This window comes from Thermobia domestica, chromosome 12 (genome assembly GCF_964235325.1).
Source record: "Thermobia domestica chromosome 12, izTheDome1.hap1.1, whole genome shotgun sequence".
Lineage (NCBI taxonomy): Eukaryota > Metazoa > Arthropoda > Insecta > Zygentoma > Lepismatidae > Thermobia > Thermobia domestica.
Window position 1 is genome coordinate 47,402,753 of NC_137465.1, and position 20,860 is coordinate 47,423,612.

Below are 20,860 nucleotides of genomic sequence, written 5' to 3' on the forward strand. Positions count from 1 at the left end.
TAAATTTTGTACTTAAAATGTAACAGATGGCGCAGAAGTTTTGGATTACACAAAGTCGTTTTTTCTAGCAAAATTCAACAAACGTTTTATAAAAGAAACTCCTTTTACACAGTGTTGCCAACAACTTCCAAAGAAAATAGGCTAAATGACTTTCAGAAATAAGTATATTTACGAAAAAAAAGGCTCGATTTTGAACTGTTAACCTATAACCCACATTGCATATTTTAAACCCCTTTTTTGTGTGTGGGATTATAAGTGAGTTATAGTAAAATTTTAAATGTTGAAATTTTGTTTGCTGAAGACCAACAAGCAACATACATGACTTTAAATTACAATAAAATCCACCAACAACTCACCTGAGTTATTAAAAGTCAACAGCAGGGGCGTCATTTAGGGAGACAAGGAGGGGAATTGCCCCCTCTGAGTTTAGATTTATGTAGATTTCTCAATAAAATAGTAGTAAATCAGTGAAGAAAGCGAAATTTTACTTATATCAAAGGGTCTTGTCCCGTCTCCCCAAAAAAGATCTGAAATGACGTTCCTGATAAACAGCCATATTATCAGTTGAATTGAAATAAGTCATAATCGATAGTATCGCAGCTAGCCGAGGTGCTGGAACTGGATGCACCATTATTGGATTGTGGATTGGTTGTGTTTGTGTAGACTGCCATTTGTCCCAAGTTTCTGTAGTACTTCTTTCGGCAGGCCACAATCCTTACAAACACTTCTTATTTCTCCGTACACCCACATAAATAATCATGATTGCATTGAGAGTTTTCAAGCTAATTAGATATATATTATTTCCATTAATAAACAATAACAGTCTCTGTGGCTTGAAGAACCCAACAGTTTACTAAATTTGTGTCAGAAAACTTTCATTCTTGCAATTAAGTGCGAAAATTAAAATACTTAACAAGTAGCAAACTAGGCCATTAGGGAGCGATATTTTTGTTGAATCGATAAGTACAGTAGAGCGTCGATTATCCGAACGTCGGTCAACCGAACGACCGCTCAACCGAACTGTGTACTCGCTCGCACCTGTTACTCTCCCACCCTACCGTCCATTATCCCCCTCACTCCCAAACCAAGTTTCCCACAGTAGTCGCCGCACTGAGCCACCGTTGGCGGAACATTGCTTCTAATGGGGCCTTCATAAGGCGCTGCTGACCGGCCAAGCCGCCAGTCGCTGTGTTTCAACAATCAGCACACTTCTGTCGGTTTGGCACTGGCTGTAGAAGTAGCGGCAGTATCAAAGCTGTTCACAACAACAGCTGCGCCAGCTTAGAGTTGAGGCGTGCCGCTCCGCGCATGGCAAATAAACATGTACAGTTCGATTATCCGAACAAACCAGTTTTCCGAACACCCATGTCCCCCAATTACTTCGTATAATCGACGCTCTACTGTATTGTTAAGTAGTTGTAAATGTGGGGGGGGGGCGAGAGAAGAAGAATGAAAGACAAATATTTGGTGCTTAATAAAACACTCTCTGCCAAAAAATTTATTAATACGACAATATATAATGACAAGTAGGCTAATTTTTAAAAATTACACTTTATTTTCAAAGAAAAAGTATTTTTAGAATTAATTTAACGGCTAATATAAAAGGCAATAATTGCGAAAGAATGACAATTAGCAGCCAATGGACTACGATCACCTGAAGGTTCTTTCAAATTAATCAACATAAGACGACGTCGGATATTCATCCATCCAAATATGTATTTTGATCTCAAAAATTTAATCAGAATACCGATGTCATTGCAAACAATTACCTGCGTCCAGTATAGCTACATCAATAATGCAGCTTCTTTTGAATTATTGATGTCAGAAAGTGACAAATATGTATATCCACCACAATTAGCAGTACGCAGATTACTTGGATCAATTAGAAATTCTTTCGAATTAATCAACATGTCACGATGTGATATGCATTTAAACGAAAGACTTTCTTATTCATCAGTGTTTTCCAAACTTTTAAGACGTAAACACTTATAAGAAGTAGAGTTGCCATATTTTAAAATTAAAAAACCGGAGGGATTCTAAACCGTAAGTACTGATCTGAACTTGTGTATTACAAAGTACTGGCTTGGGATCCTCCGACCATTTTTTTTAAAAGTAATTTCTTTGTTAAGGGATATTTCCAAAGTATTTTTCTAACGAAACTAAAGTAAAACAAATTTGGTTTTGGCCTTTAATGTTTTGTTAAATTCAACAAATGTCAGTCTCGAATTGTAAAGTAAGTACTACGTAAGTATTACAGTAAAGTATCTGTTATTGTAAGGATATGTGTAAGGCAAGTTAAAAAGAAAGGCAAATGATATTGTAGCAGATATTGTTGGCGATGGCAGATATTGTTCATACGGTTTTCTCTCTAAGAAGCACAAAATAATTTATATGAAATCATGAAGTCATGAATAATTCGAGTATGTTTGTCACAACATCCACAAACAAATATTTATTCGTGTAGAACCTCCGGTACATTACATTAGAAACACATGAACTACAAAAAGAAAACCATTGTGCATTACAGCAGATCATAGAGCAGCAAATACCTCACAGGCTGAGCCTGAGCGCGAGTCCAAATTTAACTCAATCGCGATTGAGATTGACACAGAGAGGTAGCGGTTTACGTTGAACATAACAACACTTTATCAACAAAGTCGTCTTAGATTCTTCTCCAATCCAAAATAGCGGGTGGTTTTTCGTGATTAAGATATGATTAAGTGAGGGACGAATATAGGACCTGAAAATCGGGTGGTACCCGCTAAAATCGGGTAATATGGCAACCCTAATAACAAGAGAAAACGATTTAGAGAGGACGGTCTAAAAATAACGAAACCTTAATGTGTACAAGGGAAAAATAAAGTTTACATGACGAAAAAATTTGAGGACAATTTCTTCAAAACTCGATAGAGCAAATTTTGAGAAACGGAGGCATGCTTTTTATGCTGCCGATTGAGATGTAAAATCAGAATTGACAAATCTCGAAATATGCCATATGTATAGAACACTAAATCATGAACGTTTTGCCAGAACTCGATAGAGGTTATGTACAATAAGAACAAAAATGCAATTGTCAAAAACATGTTTTGTGCTCTATCGAGTTTTAAAAAAACGCTCCTCATTTATTCTAAGTCACAATCAAGTGGTAATTTGAAGAGCACTCATGACACAAACTGGTCAGTTCCAAACTTCATAGAGGTAATAATAATGTTGTCTACACATTTTTGCTTAAGATCAAATGCGGAGAACATAAGGCACAAGCGTTCTCTGAAACAACTAATTTGAGATATCCTGAATTTTCTTTCAATCCAGCTGAGTGGAAGACTCCAGAAGTTAGGGAAGATGATACCACTCAGGGCAAATTTTGATAATTAGCAGCTACTGAAATCACATCCCATTTAATAGCACCATAAAAGGCAGTAAAATTTGGGAAAAGTACAATTTTATCATTATTTTAAAGTTTCTGTGAAAAAGGTGATATATTGTGTTGCAGCCTGATGAAACAAGTTTGTTAATTGCAAACTTGGCGTACAGATGCTTTTTTTTTTTTTTTTTTTTGAAAGAAAACGTTAATTAAGCAACGTTAAGCATAAAAGAGGTAAATTTTTGCCAGCCCTCCACTTTGGAATTTCGAAACAAAACCTATGCCAATTGTTTGTGCTACGTTTGTGCCGGAATGTACGGCAAAAATTTTCGTTTGTACCACTTCCGGTACAAAGTTATAAGAGGCTGGAAGTGGGGCTGTGGAAATGGCAGACTCTCCACCTTGGAATTTCGAAAGAAAAGGTATGCCAATTGTTTGTGCTATGTTTGTGCCGGAATGTACCGCAAAAATTTTCGTTTGTACCACTACCGGTCCAAGGTTAGAACAGTTTTAAAGTTGTGCTATGGAAACGGCATACCTACACATTGGAATTTCGAAACAAAACCTATGCCAAGACTTCATACTACGTTTGTACCGGAATGTACCGCAAAAGTTTTCATTAGTACCACTTCTGGTACAAAGATATGAGAGTTTTAACTAGGGGACTGCCGTTTCCACAGCCTCCCACCTTAAAATTTGGAGATAAGATTATGTCAATCGTTTGTACTACGTTTTTACCGCAATGTACCGCAAAACGTTTCGTTTATACACTCCCGGTACAAAAATATGAGTTTTAAAGTGAGAGCTGTGGAAACGTCCATCCCCCACCTTTCAATTTCCAAAATTTAAACTTTCTCAATCGTTTGTACTACGTTTGTAACGGAATGTACTGCAAAACTTTCGTATGTACCACTTCCAGAAGTTTTAATATGGGGGGCTGTGGAAACGGCACCCCTCTTCTAGTTTCCAAATAAAACTTATGTCAATCGTTTTTACCATATTTCTACCGCAATGTACCGCAAAAAAGTTCGCTATGCACTTCTGATACAAAGATAAAAGAGTTTTAAACTAGGGTGCTGCCGTCTCCACAGGCCCCCACAATTGCATTTCGAGATAGAACGTATGTCAATCATTTTTTCTACGTTCGTACCGGAATATACCACAAAAAGTTTCGTTTGTACCACTTCCGGTACAAAGAAATAAAAGTTTTAAACTAGGGGGCTGCAGTCTCCACAGCCCCCCACTTTAAAACTTCTATATCTTTTTAACGGAAGTGGTACAAACGAAACTTTTTGCGGTACATTCCGACACAAAAGATTGGCATAGGCTTTGTTTCGAAATTCCAAGGTAAGGGGGGGGGGAGGGCTGGCGAAATGTACCTGAATAAAAGTATAGTCAATATACAGTTATAAACGAAAATGTACTCTAACTTGAAATTTTCGAATGGTCTATATTATTTATTACACCCATTTAAGTTATTAATTGTATATAAAAGTTTCATTTCCCTCTCTCATACTTTCACGAAATTATTCCAATTAAATTTGCATGATTAATAGGTGTAGCCTAATAATAATTAAGAATTTGAAACTGTGATTGACTTATTTTCTGCCATATTATAAGCTTTAAGCGAGAAATAACTCGAAATTAGAATATTAGTGTGCTGACTTAACATTTCCTATACTAACTTCTATTCAATTAAAGTTTTAAAAATATAAATGTTTTCGCTTTATAATATTCAGTGAAATATTTAAGTGAATTGTGCTTTTGGATCAGAATTTAAGAATTTAAGAATTTTAGACAAAGTATGAAGAATTTAAGAATTTAGGAGGGCATACATCGATTTTGGATACCGAAAGTGAGCTAAGCTATTTTTATAGTAGTATTTTGGGTTCGTAATTCCAGTTTTAATTCTGTGGGAGTACTACAGATTCTGTATTTTGGCAATTGAGCTAATAACTCTATATTAAAAAGTTTTATTAAAAATCTTCCATATTCGTTAACAGCTTTTGGAACTCCATTTCCTAACGAAAATAAAGTAATTAAGAAGAATACCTTGTCCAAGAGAGGTTCATGAAAAAATATGCTTGTGCTATTATCAATCCGTCGTTTGTTTGATTAATAAATTAATAATTAATTGTAGTATAAAGTGGCGATTCGGTAGTTATATTGCTATTTAATTACATTAATTTCTTAAGTGTTGTAAGATTCTAATTTGATGAAAACATCATCATCAAAGGTATTCTGCCATTACCCTCTTCAGTCCATAGGTGCACATATATAGTCCTCCGGTTTTTAATTTTTTGCTTCTATTCGAAGGCTTGCATCGTAGTAGAAACCCTTTAGTAACGTTTGTGTACCTCCCACCTGTATTTATTACCAATCTTGTTCACCAGATGGCATCAACGGCAATACAATAAAAGTTTGAAGTAGCTGATCGCACACCAAGGCGAACGTTGAACGTCAAATTCAAGGTAGGTGTATTTGCTAATAGCCTCAGTGTTCATTTGAGACTGTTTTGCTAATTGGACATATTAATTAATGAGTATAGAATCTTATGAGACTACTTTTAATTGGATTGATTACACATAGTCCTCATGGCGTAGAGCTACGTAATAGGTACACATATGTGTACCACAAGACTTAATTCGGTATTTTTGCCATGTGCATTTGATGGCGCAATAGCTAGTTTGAAGTCAATTAGGAATATTTTAAGCGAAATGTTTGCCCTACAAAAATACAACTGAAAGCTATAAATATTAACTTTTGTTTATAATATTATCTGTTTAATATTCTTCGTTCAGTACAATGCGCACATATCCTATCCTAGGTTATGTTTGGATTTAGGTTAGGTTAGATTATATTTGGTACTCGATATTGTATCACAATTGCCAGACAATAAATGTTGTTTCTCTGTGTACATATTTAAACAAAATTTTCAAAATGATAAGTGTAAACAAAAGATAGAGTTCCATTGGCGGCTTCGGGTTGAAGCATCCCCCGTAATCGTAGGATTTCCAAAAGATAAAGAAAATGACAATGTTCCTAATTTCTTGACTCATAAACTTCAAGTCCGTTAATTTTGAGAGGAGCACTTTCCGAAATATTTTCTAAATTGGTCCCCAGAGTGTTTTATTTTACAAAAAAGTTTTTAGACAAGTTGAACACTACATACTTTTTTCTACACAGGTTTCATGATGATGTATTCCTGCACACTCCTGTCATCTTATGTTGACCGTAAGCCAGCGGGTATTTGTAGGAATCGGAATAAGGAGGCAAAGAAGGTCCATGTTCCGCAGCCTGCCATTGTTGGAATGTACAAAAAATCTGGGTAGTATTGATTTAATGGATAGGTTGATTTAATGGATTTTGCATATTACAGAAGGCAATACGCACTAGGAAGTGGCCAGTGCGTGTTTTCAACCATTTTGTTGATTTAGTTCTAGTGAACTACCGGCTAATGTACCGCAGAAGGGGTAATGAAGAAAGTCTACCAAAGAAGAACCAGTTGACACTTCTTCGCTATCGCATGAATTTGGCAAATGTTATTCATTTTGCTGGAGATGCAAAGAAGACTCGCAGAAACGTCGACAATAGTTCACCTGAAATGCTGGAAAAAGCGAGAGAGGAATCACGCCGGGCAACGAAGATAAGGAGAGTAATCAGCCGGTCAGTATCAGAAGTACGTTAGGAAAATATTGGGCGTTTACCTTGGTTTCTGGATGACAAATTCGCCAGCAAATATAGAAATGAAGGGTGCAAATTCCGAAGTAGGGTGATTTGAAAAAAAAATGTAATATGTACCTGTGTATTTTACAAAATATTTACACAAAGTGAGAAAACATGTATTGCAATCTGTTAGTTAAAAAACGCAGGTACACATATCCCTGTGTTCCGAGGTAACAAATAAAATTTAATGAAAATCGCAAATTTGTATTAATTTGTTCCCAATCATCATAATTCATGCAATAGTTGCAAACAAATGTGGACCGCTTAGTACCAGGACTCTAGAGGTTATTAGCATCACTTGCTGCAGTTGAGAAGCTTTCATGCTCCCGGTCTTCAAGTAACCCCCCGGTCTTCACGTACGATTTCTCTGTTTTGATATCGTCCATTAATTGAAATCTCCTTTGCTCCCTCTCGCTCTTCCCTGCCACCATACCCTGTAAAATATTCCTCATAATACAGTTTCTTCTAGCCAATGTCCCACCAGTTTCTCTTCCTCTTCTCAGTAATGTCTAAAATTGTTCTTTCTCCCCCACCATTTCTAACATCCTCTTATTCGTTTTCCGCTCGACCCAGCTAATTCTCTCCATTTTTCTCCACACCCCCATTTCAAAAGCTTCCAGTCGTTGCTCATAATTTCTCCTTAATGTCTATGTGTCTGCCGTCATGCAGTACAATACTCCACACGAAGCATTTTATGAGTTTTTTTCCTCAACTCTTTATTCAAAGTTAGACAAAATAGTATTTCCTTCCTTCTAAAGCCTTTTCTCACATTCCTATCCTTGCTTTTATTTCACGTTCACACTTCATATTTTCGCTACCCAGGTATCGAAAACAAGACACCTATTCTATTTTTTCCCTCTTACTTCTATATTTGACACCGACCCCTTCGTACCAATCACCATGGGTTTTGTCTATCTCACATTTATTTTCAGCTCATATTCTTCACAATTCCTCCTCAAGCTTTCTAACAACTTATTTATTTTCAGATTCTGCAACAAGCACCATATCATCTAAAAATCCTATACACATAATCATTCTATCTCCTATTGAAATGTCGTCTCCACTTTGTAGGCTCTTTTTCACTATATCTTCTAGATTAGTGCCCTCAACGGGTCGGGTCGGGTCGGGTTGAAGACCGACCCGACCCGACCCGACTGACCCGAACCGTGATCCGACCTGATTGACCTGACCCGACAACCCGACCCGAGTTGACCTGACGCGACCCAACCCGTAACCCGACCCATTTGAGAGCACTATTCTAGATAGATATTAAATAATATAGGCGAGAGACATTATCCCTATCGAACTTTCCTTCCAATTGCACTCTCCTCTGTCATTTCCTCTTCTATTCAATCCTTACTTGTTGGTTCATATGTAAGTTTCTTATGAGTCTTCTGTGATGAAAACATTAAATATAAATGTTGAACCAATGGTTGGATTTTATATCATAGGCTTAAATGTTAAGAAAAATTAATAGAAGAGGGTATGATAAGGAACGAATGTGTAATTTATTTTATTACAGTTTCCCAACTGATGCTTTCACTTCGCGCTGTTTTCTGTCTTTCTCAGAGCCTGTGTTTTCGTTCAGATACTGTTATGGAATAGACTGTCACTAATCATTGCGATAGGGCGATTGTAGGAAAAGCCATGGTGACTCAGGAATAAAAAAGTCTCCCCTGGTGTGGGTTCCCTTGTTCGATACTATGCCATCTGAGTTTCTAGTGGTTCTCTGTCGGCTCTTCTCCCACTTCCACATTTGCATTTCACCAATTCTTTTATAATAATTCATATTCATCAATCTTTTGTTTCTTTTATAGCCTAATTGCCATAACGTGGGTCATTAAGAGGCCTAATCACTTGTAGTGTATATGAACTTTTTAAAAAAAACGGTCGCCAGAACTTGAAATCGCCAGAACTCTTCGTAATTCATGCAATGACCAATTGTCAAATATTGTTATTTAACAAGCGCATTTATCATCAGCTTAATGATAATTATCTTTCTATTCGAGACTAATATTTGAATTAGTTTAATTTTGACCGTGTATCTGAAAGACAACAATATTTGCGTCATTATTGATTACGAGGAGTTCGAAAATAGGAAGAGTATAGACAAGAAAAGAAGAAAAAGAGGAAGGACGAGAAGAAAGTTTAAAGATATGAAAAGAAAACTAGAGAAAGACGAGAATTAGAAAAAATAATTTAAACACCCGTGACACAAAATGAGAAATAAATCCGAAAAGAAAAAAAAGAATCCATTCTGAGACAAAAAGGTCAAACTTGGGATGAAACCCCACTGCAATCCGACACATGTTAACTCAGCTTTAGTGATCAAATAAAAAAAAATTAAAAAAATCATCTTTGATTTGTTGCAGATAGACTAATTCGTCGGAAATGAGAAACTATATCATCTACTAATTATTTTTTTTTCAAGGAGATTTACTAGAAAATCTTGTAGTTCCATTGTTACTACACAGATAACTTCATCAGTCACTTCCAACAGCTTATTACTTGCTATATGAGAGATCGAAGTTTTCAGCTGACAAACAAATATTACTTAAGTTAGGTTCCCACATATAACTAAATGTACTTCTTAACCTAAAATGACACTCACATACACACCACTCTCACTCATGACATAAACCAAAGCTTATAGGGTACATTAAACAATAAAAAGAAATCTATCTACAGGGTAACAAAGGTTTTATTACAATAATAAAAAAATTAGTCAGAAACTAACTATCAACTATTGTTCACATCAAGTTTGTGAGACTTATTATTTCACAAAACCCCTATAGAGTTATTATTATAAGCATTATTCCTTACAACTTGAAAGAATGAACATCTTGAAATTTGGTAGCAATCTAATTATTATAAAATACAAAAAAAAAAAAAAATATTCCAAGTGTGACGTATTAGCTTTCTGTGACTACGTATACATAAACCAATAAAATAGTTGTAGATAGTTTAACATTCTTTTACACATTTTATAAGGATTAAAAGCAAGAAAAAAATGTGGAAAGTAAAAAAGGGTTCTAATAAATTTTGCAGTTCTTATGTACATCACTTCTGAAGAAAATGTTCAGAAATTCGTATGTGAATCTTTATATCAAACTGTCTTTCAATTTAGTTCGCCCATACTTATAGATTCATATTTAACGTTATTGAGTCCTGTCTCATTGGAAAAAACATTTATCCTATTATGTTGACAAAGGTCACTTTGACCTTGGATCACTTCAATATTTCACCATTTCTTCGGGAGAAAAAAAAAACAAATTTCTTGGTACAAATACCAATATTTTTATATTGTTTCCAAAAGGTACAGACCTTGTGACGAATTTTAAATTTTTTCGGAGCGATTTACACTGGGAACTCTGAGGAGTCACACTATCACTTTTGGGTTAGGTTAGTTATAATTTCGAAAGAAATATTTTGAAGCTTTTTTTTTTTTTACACTAAAAATATATCGTCCACCTTTTCGGAGATTTATATCCATAGAAAAAGACGTGAGAATGAAGTTAATGTTGGGTCACTGAGTTACTTCGTTACTATTAAGTTCGTCAAGGAAAAATTTTCATCGTAGCCTGCTATCTTATCCAAACAATTACATGCATGTTAGTCATATTGAGGGTGTTAAACACATAAGGTTAATACAAACACATTTATAACATAAATCATACAATTTTATTAGTATTACTGAATATGGCATCTTATTAAAGAAAAAAAAATAGAAGGTCGGGACCGTTTCTGAAATTATCGGAGATAGGCACGCTATTTGTTAAGAAACTCTACTCAATTATATATTTATAATTCTCACTAAAATAAATCAACAAAATACTCTCATATATATATTTTCGAGATATATTCATATATTCATCTATTCATATTCCTTCCGCGTGCATAAGAATACAACTTTGTATTACAATTTATAGTAAATCATTTTGCCTACATTATATCTTTAAACATATATACATATATCCCGACAAAACACAAAAAAATAAATATTATCATTCAATAAGAGGACTATCCTAAAGTACAATACATTCCAAAAGAAAAGAAAAAAAAACACATCTAATAGCAGGTTGATAAAGTAATCCCAAATGGAATTTAGATATTTTGGAACTTAATGAATAAAATGATCAAGATATTTCATGCTAGTACAGTTAACATAATATCTCAGGAAAGAAAAAAATCGATATATCTTGTGTTACCTAAAATTCACATCACTGCAAAATTGTAAACTTATGTATTTGTGGGCCCACAATTCTAAACTAGTGAGTTCATCTCCGAATTATGCTGTTTTGAACTATGAACCATTGGATTCTAAGTGGGACCTACAATTTTATGCAAAAAAAAAAGGTGACTCGCTCTAGAAGAAGACACGTTTTAAGAAGGAAAAATTTTTAAAAAAAATCTTTAGCTTCTACCAAAACAGGCGGATTAAAAGATCATCGCTCCGGATGCACGACAACTAGTGCAGGGAAATCCAAAAGATGAAACTGAAATTTAAAGTTATTTATAACTGTCCCTCGAACATACAGAGGAAGCATCTGACCCTACGGGCTAACACTCTGCACGGTCAGTGAAACAACAAAATATTTCCTTGAAAACTACTAAGATTTAAAGTAAGGTTTTAAGAAATGTAAAATATAATTTTTTTTATAAAAGTTAATTGTAAGCTTTGTAAAGTGGAGGGGGGAAGGTAAATAAAAAAAATATAGAAGGAAGATAGACCACTGCCAGTTAAGTTGGATCAAAAAAAATTACGACAAGCGTCGATTTCAAAGCCGAAACATAACTCTTTACCGAAACAGGGCGGGCTTAAAATAGCGCCACGCTGATAAGTCCCCTGATAAGAAGGTAAGCAAGTCTGTGCCCCGATTAATACTTTTATAGGGAGAACATAGTCCCTATAAATATATCAATACTCACTGTAATCCGGCCCAACCCATCAGGGTTTCTCCGAATCTCTCGGCCTGTGTAGTAGGAATCTGCCTTTAGTAATTTCTAACAGTAAAAGAAATTATCCAACGCCCCAACAGTAAAAAAAAAAAAAAAAAAAAAAAAAAAAAGAATCAGTAGACCCGAAGAAGGAATCCTCAAAGAAGAGAGAAATGTCTACGCAGTTGGGCAGCGGAAACTAAGAAGAAAAAAAAAAGAAAATTTTGTGCTAGTAATTACTATGAACCAAACATTACTAGCCACATCCCAATTCGCAGAGTCGTGACTCTCTGAACGCCTTCCAATTTTCACATTCACTATGGTGAAATAAAGAAATTTGAAAATAAGTGGGGGGGGGGGGACAAAGGCGTTTGGGACGAAACTCCAACGAAGAAAAAAAAATTGGAAGAACTATTAGATGTCACATAATGTTCCGTATGAACTGGGTGACCAGCGGTGTATAAAATAACAAAATAATGCGGGGAATTTAATTGTAAAATTCACCAATGCAAATCTATACATAAGTTGTAACCTTGTACTCCAACTCGCGCGTCGTCTGTTCACTTAAACCATTTTGTACATCAGAACACGGATATGTATCCATGCAATCGCATATGCTATGCCTAACTCAATCAATCTTTATTTGCTAAGGTGATTACCGCCGTAATCGCACCAGAAAGCTATCTCGATTTGCAATATTAATAACTAAATTCTTTCAATTAATTCAGAAATGTGATACTAAACGTTAGCGCTGACTTGATTAAAAAGAATTAATATACGGAATTTCTGATCAGAAATGGTACTCGAAACGTATACTAGCTATTAATATTACTACTCATTTCACTGCATAAGTTTAGCAACATGGGGCGACGTTCATACTCTTTCACCAACATTCCACATATTCCCTCGCATGTATACAAGTAACCTTTAAATAAAAGAAAATTATCACAAAAGACTCTACAAGTCAATTTTACTACGGCGCCTTTATTCGAAAAAAAAAATTGAGGAGGACGATACTTCAGTCCACCGTTGTACCTAGTATACCTTATAGGTAAACACCTCGAGACACCGAAAAGTAAACAAACCATATGTGGGTTTGTTAGCACCCTTGTGCTATAGTATCAACTACTCTACGTCGAAAAGGTTACTATTTATGGTCTTCATATAATATGTAATTATCTCTTAGGTTTTGTGAAAACCATTTCCTAACGGACGAGGTAAATTAGAGAAACCTAATTCAAGTAATACGCCGAAACGTCTAGTTGCTATACTAAACCTGCACTTATTGGATAACCTAAACACTTGAAACTCTCGTAATTATATCTTAAGTACCTAACTTCCATCTTTTATACGTATGAACGAAAAATTATAAGTTAGAAAAATGTATTTCTTCCATATAATCTAAATATCAGCACTAACACTTCGACTCAAAAGAGTAAATACTTTTTAAAACTGCAACAATATAATGTTACGATATCAGCTCGATATCGCTTTCTGTTTACACCACGGAACTAGCATCACCTAGGTAACGCAAGACCGAAAGTTTAAATTTTCAACAAACTAAAACATTTAAACCAGTAAGATTTACCAGATAACTCAATCTATTGTTCTGCTAGATATATATATTTCTTGTATTCCTATTAACTAGCAAATATTCATAAAAAATGGAAAAAATAAGTGTTTCTAAGATTGCCTTTTATCTTAACTTCGGTGCACGGCTTTTGTAAACAAATAACAAATACGACTCGCGATGTACTACTGATGATTCTAGATAGATGGCATTCGAAACTATTCTTGTTTTCTGCTTGTTACGTGCAGGTTGACTTTCAACGGACCATAGCCAGGCGTATTGGTTTAGTAATTTGTATCTATTAATATCACTATTGCTTACAAATGAGCAATTTAAAGAATAAAGAAACAAAATAAATCTCCCACATTCCGAGATGAACGATTTTCTTTAGCAGATACTAATTCACTTCTATTTCTGTATTCACAAGTCAACAAAACGCATTCTCATCACATACACACTGAACATACAGCACACGGTTACATGCACTTTATTATACATATACATATCACTTAAAGTATAGATACACGTATACATGAATTGTGGGAACTTAACTAGTTTAGGTTAATTAATAAAATTTCTAGCTACAAACCTGTATAGTTTAATTTCGTAATGTCAGCTTTCGTGGGGGAGGGTGGGCTAAGGTATTTGATTTACATCACTATTACCTAGGTGAAAACTACTCTTCCCAGGTCCTTCCCGAGTGAAAGGAACCCTTCAGAGGCTAACCCGAATTTCTTTCAACCCATCCCGACGTACAGGAGCGATCGTTGTGAAATTAATGCTGCATAATGAGAATGAAACTTCTCAATAAGAAAACATACTCTGCCGCCATAGTCCTAACACAAACTCTATAATTAATTACATGAACTTTTACCCCCAATACAGGCTACGTTAAATTGGAAAAATTTAGCTTTCTGACGAAACTTCCAAAATTAAAACCAAAATCACTAATATCGAAGAAATTTCCGTTATCAGTTTAATGTTGTAGCACTAAATACTGTCAATTTATATCACTGGCCACTTGGCTTCCCTTTCTCAACTAATATGGCGGTCCGACTACAATTGATAATTTTCAAGAGAACATTTTTGTATAGCTCCTGTTTCAAATTTTGAAATAGTAACAGTTATTTCTCCCTTTTCACCACTTTAGCTTGTCACTCTTTAATTAATTATTCCAAGTAGACGTTACCTTTACTCCTCATTACCGTCGTGTATCAAAAACGCTCACCGGATCGTAGCCATGAAGAAGAAGAAAGATAGCTAGCGCCAACTAGCTATTTAACTTCGAACCAAAATAGTTAAAACTCGATCTCTCACTTTTTCTAGGATGTAGGTATATGCTCAAGGGCGAGGGGTAAGATGAAAAATTTTCACTATACTAGATTGGCAGAAATTTTGCAAATTGGAATTAATGCTCCTTTGGAAAAGTGAGGGATAAAAAAGGTACTATACATTCGGTTAGCAACAATACTTTAGAAGTTTGTACAGGGTGATTTCTTGATTTCGAATGGTGATAGCGATGAAAATAATGAAGTATAAAATTTCAGACGATTGTAATTTAATTAGCGAAATTAAAATACCGCTAATTTTACACTAATTATGTGATATCTTCAAATAGATAAAAGATAATCGAAATGTGGAACAAGTACGAGCTAGACAATATTATTTTGCATGAGGTGCCGTTATCACGAGTCACCTAGTAGCTTTCCGTTTGCAGCCATTTATAAAAGCGAAAGTAAATACCGATTTTCTAAATGGCTGGAAGTCGAAAACAGATACTTGAGTCGTGATGACGGTATCTCATGTAAAATAATGTTGTCTAGGGAGCTCTTGTTCCACGTTTTCGATTATCTTTTATCTATTTGAAGATATCACATAATTACTGTAAAATTAGCGGTATTTTATTTTCGCCGTGATGAAGTCTCTTAAATTAAAGATTTCGTTTCTTCTCTGTAAATAAAAAACTAAACGCAACTTATCTATTTGTTCGAAAGTTATTAAAACAAAACATAGAAGGGGAAGTATGCATTTTAACTAAGATTGTGTTATTCACCTCATTTTTTTTTAAAAAAAAGGTATTACTTTAATAACACCCGAGATAATTGAAAAATGATATTCTTCGTTTAAACCTGACATGTAATTCCTATTGTTTTATAGACAAATGAACTAGAATGTTACAATTAAAAGCGGTGTATTTCATGTTCTGTTGTGTGAAGTGATCTGGTTTATCTGGCTGTCATTCGTGAGAATTTGAGTGTTAACTGTTCTGGGCTTTATGTGAAGTTTCCACTCTGACACTTGAGGGAGAAGGCAAAGTAATTAGTGTTGCGTTATACACGGATGAGTTGACGCAATTGTTGTGGTATTATCTGGTATTCCGTTCTTATTTAGCGTAATTGATTCAATATTGGCTGGAATGATGCCTCGGATATAACGAGCAACTTGTTCTGAACTGTAACTTCTCAACTGCAGGAATGACTCGTTCTGTGCATTCCGTTATTACTGCCTGTCGGTTCTATATAAACATATTATTATTGTTGGTAATATAGTTTCGCACGTGCAATGTACACCCATGTCCAAAATGATTGTCGCATATCTATAACTGTCTTCTTGTAAGAATATAATTTGTTAATGATTTTGCAGGGTACTTTTTAATACTGATACTATGTGTATAATCGGGAAATGTATATTTGTGGTGAATTTCATAGGAAAAGAGCTTATAAATACAAGAATTAGAATGAATAAAGCAAAATGTTGCTAAGTGGACAAAAAAGTTTTATTTTCGTTTTATTGTTTTTATTTACTGCTCTTTTGACATGAAATTTGCCACATACATGTCTTTGCCGATTATACACATACTAACATTATAAGAAATACCGAACAAATTCGTTATCAAATTATATTCCTACAATAACATATTTACAGACATGCGACAATAATTTTGGACATGAGTGTACATAAGATATTTCACTATATTGGATTTATCAATTGCTCATAATAGTGGTGAAGATAGGAAATTATGCACCCCCCTCCCATAATTTTAAATATTGCGATCTCAAATTTAACGCATCTTAGTTTAATATAAGTCAATGTTGTTAAAGACCTATATCAAGTTTTTTTCGCATTCATTTAAATGAGCGATTATTTCACTGTTTCTTCTTTCAAAATTTGGAATTTTAATGGTTTGTGTTTATTGATTTATTTTTAAACTCAATTTAAATGCCACTTATTTTCGTAAAAAAAAAAATTAAATTATCTTATGTGTATATGGTTTTAATATTTAGTAACTTAATTTAACATAAGTAATATTAAATTTTTATGCAGCAAAACCTTGCCATCAATGACCCCGTTGTTAAACAGAAATATATCTTGAACGGAAATATTACACAGACCCATGCATAATTCCCTTCATTAAACAGATTGTGTGTTATGCGGAGCCAAAAACAAAAATAACAACAAAAAATTACAAAAGAGTTAAAAGTAAAGGGGACTGTAAGTAAATGTTTTATCTTACCATGAAGAACCAATCTCCTCATATGGAGAACACTTCAGGAAACTACATAGTTTATTCTGTTGATTGTATAAGAGTTAAATCCAAAAACCAAACCACTTGGCCTTTGTGGTGTGTACAGCGACAGTTTAGCTTCAATTCTTACGTGCAGATTTATTTTGAGTAAGCTATAGTAGAACAAATCAATACATTGAAATTATTATATTACATGCGATAAAATACTAAACATGAAGAAACAAATAGCCATATAAATAAACAAACAGCAATTAATATCATATTTGGAATTATCTCTTTGTGACGAACATTACAGTATTCGCAATCCTTCATTCATTCAGTTCTGTAACTGAGACATAGTGTAATTTTGAAACAACTGATCACCATCCCTGTGCCAAATCAGTAACACCAGATCTGTATTGCCCGCAATACAGGACTTTTGGTGTTGAAATAAAATGCTGAAGTTGTAATCATGTTGGGAGACTAGTTTGTGATAAAATTTGATTTGTAACATCGTCATGTTTTTACAGTGTAATATACTTTACTATTGTCAGTAACATGTACATTTAATTATTTTCAATGAGAGTCCAAACACACAAATTTCATGTGTGGAATTGTGAGAAATGAGCATCTTATTATACTAATTCCAATCTCCATCCTCCCTCACGCTCGCCAATTGTAAGATATCTTACTTTTTTTTTTTTATGTAGTAACTAAATTTCAAGTCTTCAGCTTAAGCAGTTTGGCCTAGACGTTCACCAGACATTCAGACGGACCTTGTTTATGAAGAAAGACTGAAGACATCACTTGTCGTAGACAAAGTAGATTCATCTACCTACGCAACCATAATAGAAAACGGCTTCCTTCATAGAAGTGTTGGACATAACAGTTTGACGGTAATCACTGATCATGTACAACAAAATGTAAGTACAAATAATAATAATAATAATAATAATAATAATAATAATAATAATAATAATAATAATAATAATAATAATAATAATAATAATAATTATTATTATTATTATTATTATTATTATTATTATTATTATTATTATTATTAAGTATTCTGCCTGTTGGCAGCTTTTTGGACTTTTCTTAAAGTTTGGGCGCTGAAATGTTTCTTCAACGTTTGTCGATCTAGAGTTTCCTCCTTTAACTCCCAATATTCCCTTCTGTTTTTCAAATCATCCATCAGTTGTATTCTTCTTTTTCCTGTTCCTCTCTTTCCTTCCATCTTTCCTTCTATAGCGGTATGCAGAAGACAATTTTTTCGCAAGATGTGTTTAAACCAAGAATGGAAGCGTTCCCTTCTCTCCTATCCGTTTTAAAATAGCTTTGTTTGTTACTCTCTCTGCCCATTTTATCCTCTTTATCTTCCTCTAACACAACATTTCGAAACTGTTTAAACATTTCTTCTCTAACTTTCATATTGTATGACTTACTGAACCATACAGTCCAATATTCCACACATAAAATTTGACCAATTTCTTCTTTAGTGTAATATTAAGCCTGCTAGTTAAGAGTGATCTTTTCTTGTTAAATGGTTCTTTGGCTATAGCAATTCTTGACCTGATCTCCTTAGTGCAGTAAACGTCTCTCTCAAAATACTTCCCCGATACTTAAATTTACCGACCTCTTCTAGTTCCCTTGGTTCTACTCTGATCCATAAGGTCGCGTTTCCACGGAATACCCCTTACAAAATAATAAAATACGTTTTGTTGCCGATCTGATATTTGATGCTCAATGGTTATTGAATTAATTACTTCGCCACAATCTTTGACCGCTTTACACTATATGTTAAAGTATGGAGAGCGTTATTAAAAGCTCTATTTGTTTACATTTAAAACATTTCTTAGCTTTCCCAGCAATCACCCTAAACTCCATATCGTATTTATGATATTATGTAAAGATTTCGTTATATATGCAAGCGATCGCGATAGTATGAAGTAACATCTGTTAGTCTCAGGTAGCAAGCGATAGTAAAGGTTACAAAATCTTTTATAGTGCCCGCGCCGACTCGTGAAGCGTGAGCTTTACACGAATCATAGAACTGCTTTCTCTCACGTGTCATGAATCGGAAGAATTCGGTACGATTCGTGGAGCTGCCTTCCGAACGCACGCTTGAGAAACAGTGAAACAACAGGAGGGTACCAACAACATTGCCAAACTTAGGGGACATGGCAAACAAGCGAAGAAAAACAACACTTTAAAAAAAACTATAAAACGAACACTAACAATTATTCAAATTAAACTGTAACAATAATAATAGCAAAATTGTAAAACAACAGCAAAAATGACGACAATAAGAATAGAAGCAAAACGAAACTTAGCGGCAGTCTGATAACACTGTATTCTCAGGAGATGCTCTCCATACAGCACGAGAGACGACACTGACAACATTTCAGGGATGGGGTTGACGACCGGGACACAACATCGCGTTCTATTGGATGGTGAAATTGGAAAATATGGATGGTGAAATTGGATGGTGAATAGGTCAAGCTTCACGAGTCCTCGGGACTACTATAGTCAGTGTTTAGTTTATTTTTAGGCTTAGCGTGACACACAGAATGAGAAGTTTGCTGTTCATTATTAGAGTTAACCTTTAACCTTCGCATACTTTCTGTCCACCACAGTATGCTTTTTGTAATTACCCTTCTAATCATTTCTCTAAAATTGTAAAAAGAAAAAAATGCCATTTTTCAACATGTTTAACTAAAGCGTATACATTACAGTGGTGTAAATTGAACATTAGTGCGTCTTATAATTTTGCTATTTTAAGTTGCTGGGCACAATGTACCCCGCCCTGTTAGTAGGACACGTGACTGACATTTAGAAGTGTCACTCCTAGACTGTAGTGTGATGAATAACTATTAGTCTTATTCCCTGTACTGTTCACATCAGTCACTGTAAACTTTTGTGAGAGTTTCTAAATTGTTTCTTTTGCGAGATATATTTAATCTTAACAGATAGGCACAAAATGATACACCTGGTAGTCAGCGTTATAAAAAATTCTTAGGTAGTGCGAAGGTTAACATCCCGGAAACGGAGGACTAGCTCAGGAGAGTAATGCTCCCGGAAGTAGGAACGAAAAACACAGTTCTGATTGGTTAGCATTATCCATTTCTTGCCACGTTGCATTCAAATATCAGAAATCAAACGATTTTTGATGTTGGTCTTCGTGGCCGAGTGGGCTAGCGCTACATGCTAGTAACAAGCATGTCTTTGGCGTGTGTTCAAACTCGGCCCGAGAATTTTTTTTTAACATTTTTTTAAATATTTTATAACACTTTTAAAATTAAAATAATATGAAAATAATACTCAAAAAAAGTGATTTACTTACTTTTGAGCAGATAAGTAGTAGTAGTAGTAGTAGGAACGGGTTAGAAGCCCTGCAGGGCTCGTTTTGTTCCCCTTGTACTCCATGATATAGGGCTCGTTTTGTTTCCCTTGTACTCTATGATATATTTTTGTGACCAACAAAATCAACTCGCTAGGATGGCGCGTAAAACAGCTGGCTAGAGTAGCACGCGAAAAAATGTACTTCCGGGAGCATTACTCTCCCGAGCGGGTCGTGGAAACGGAATGGTGCAATGTGATCAGTTGAGTTGATTTTAGTTTAGCGTCCCTTTCAGCAGCGAGGCTATATGAGACGTGGACCTACTGATTAACGTGGAATCCGAACCACATGTGCTCCCGCCGGGAATCAAACCCGGGTCTCCCACGCCAAAGGCGCGTACGCTAACCGCTTAGCCAC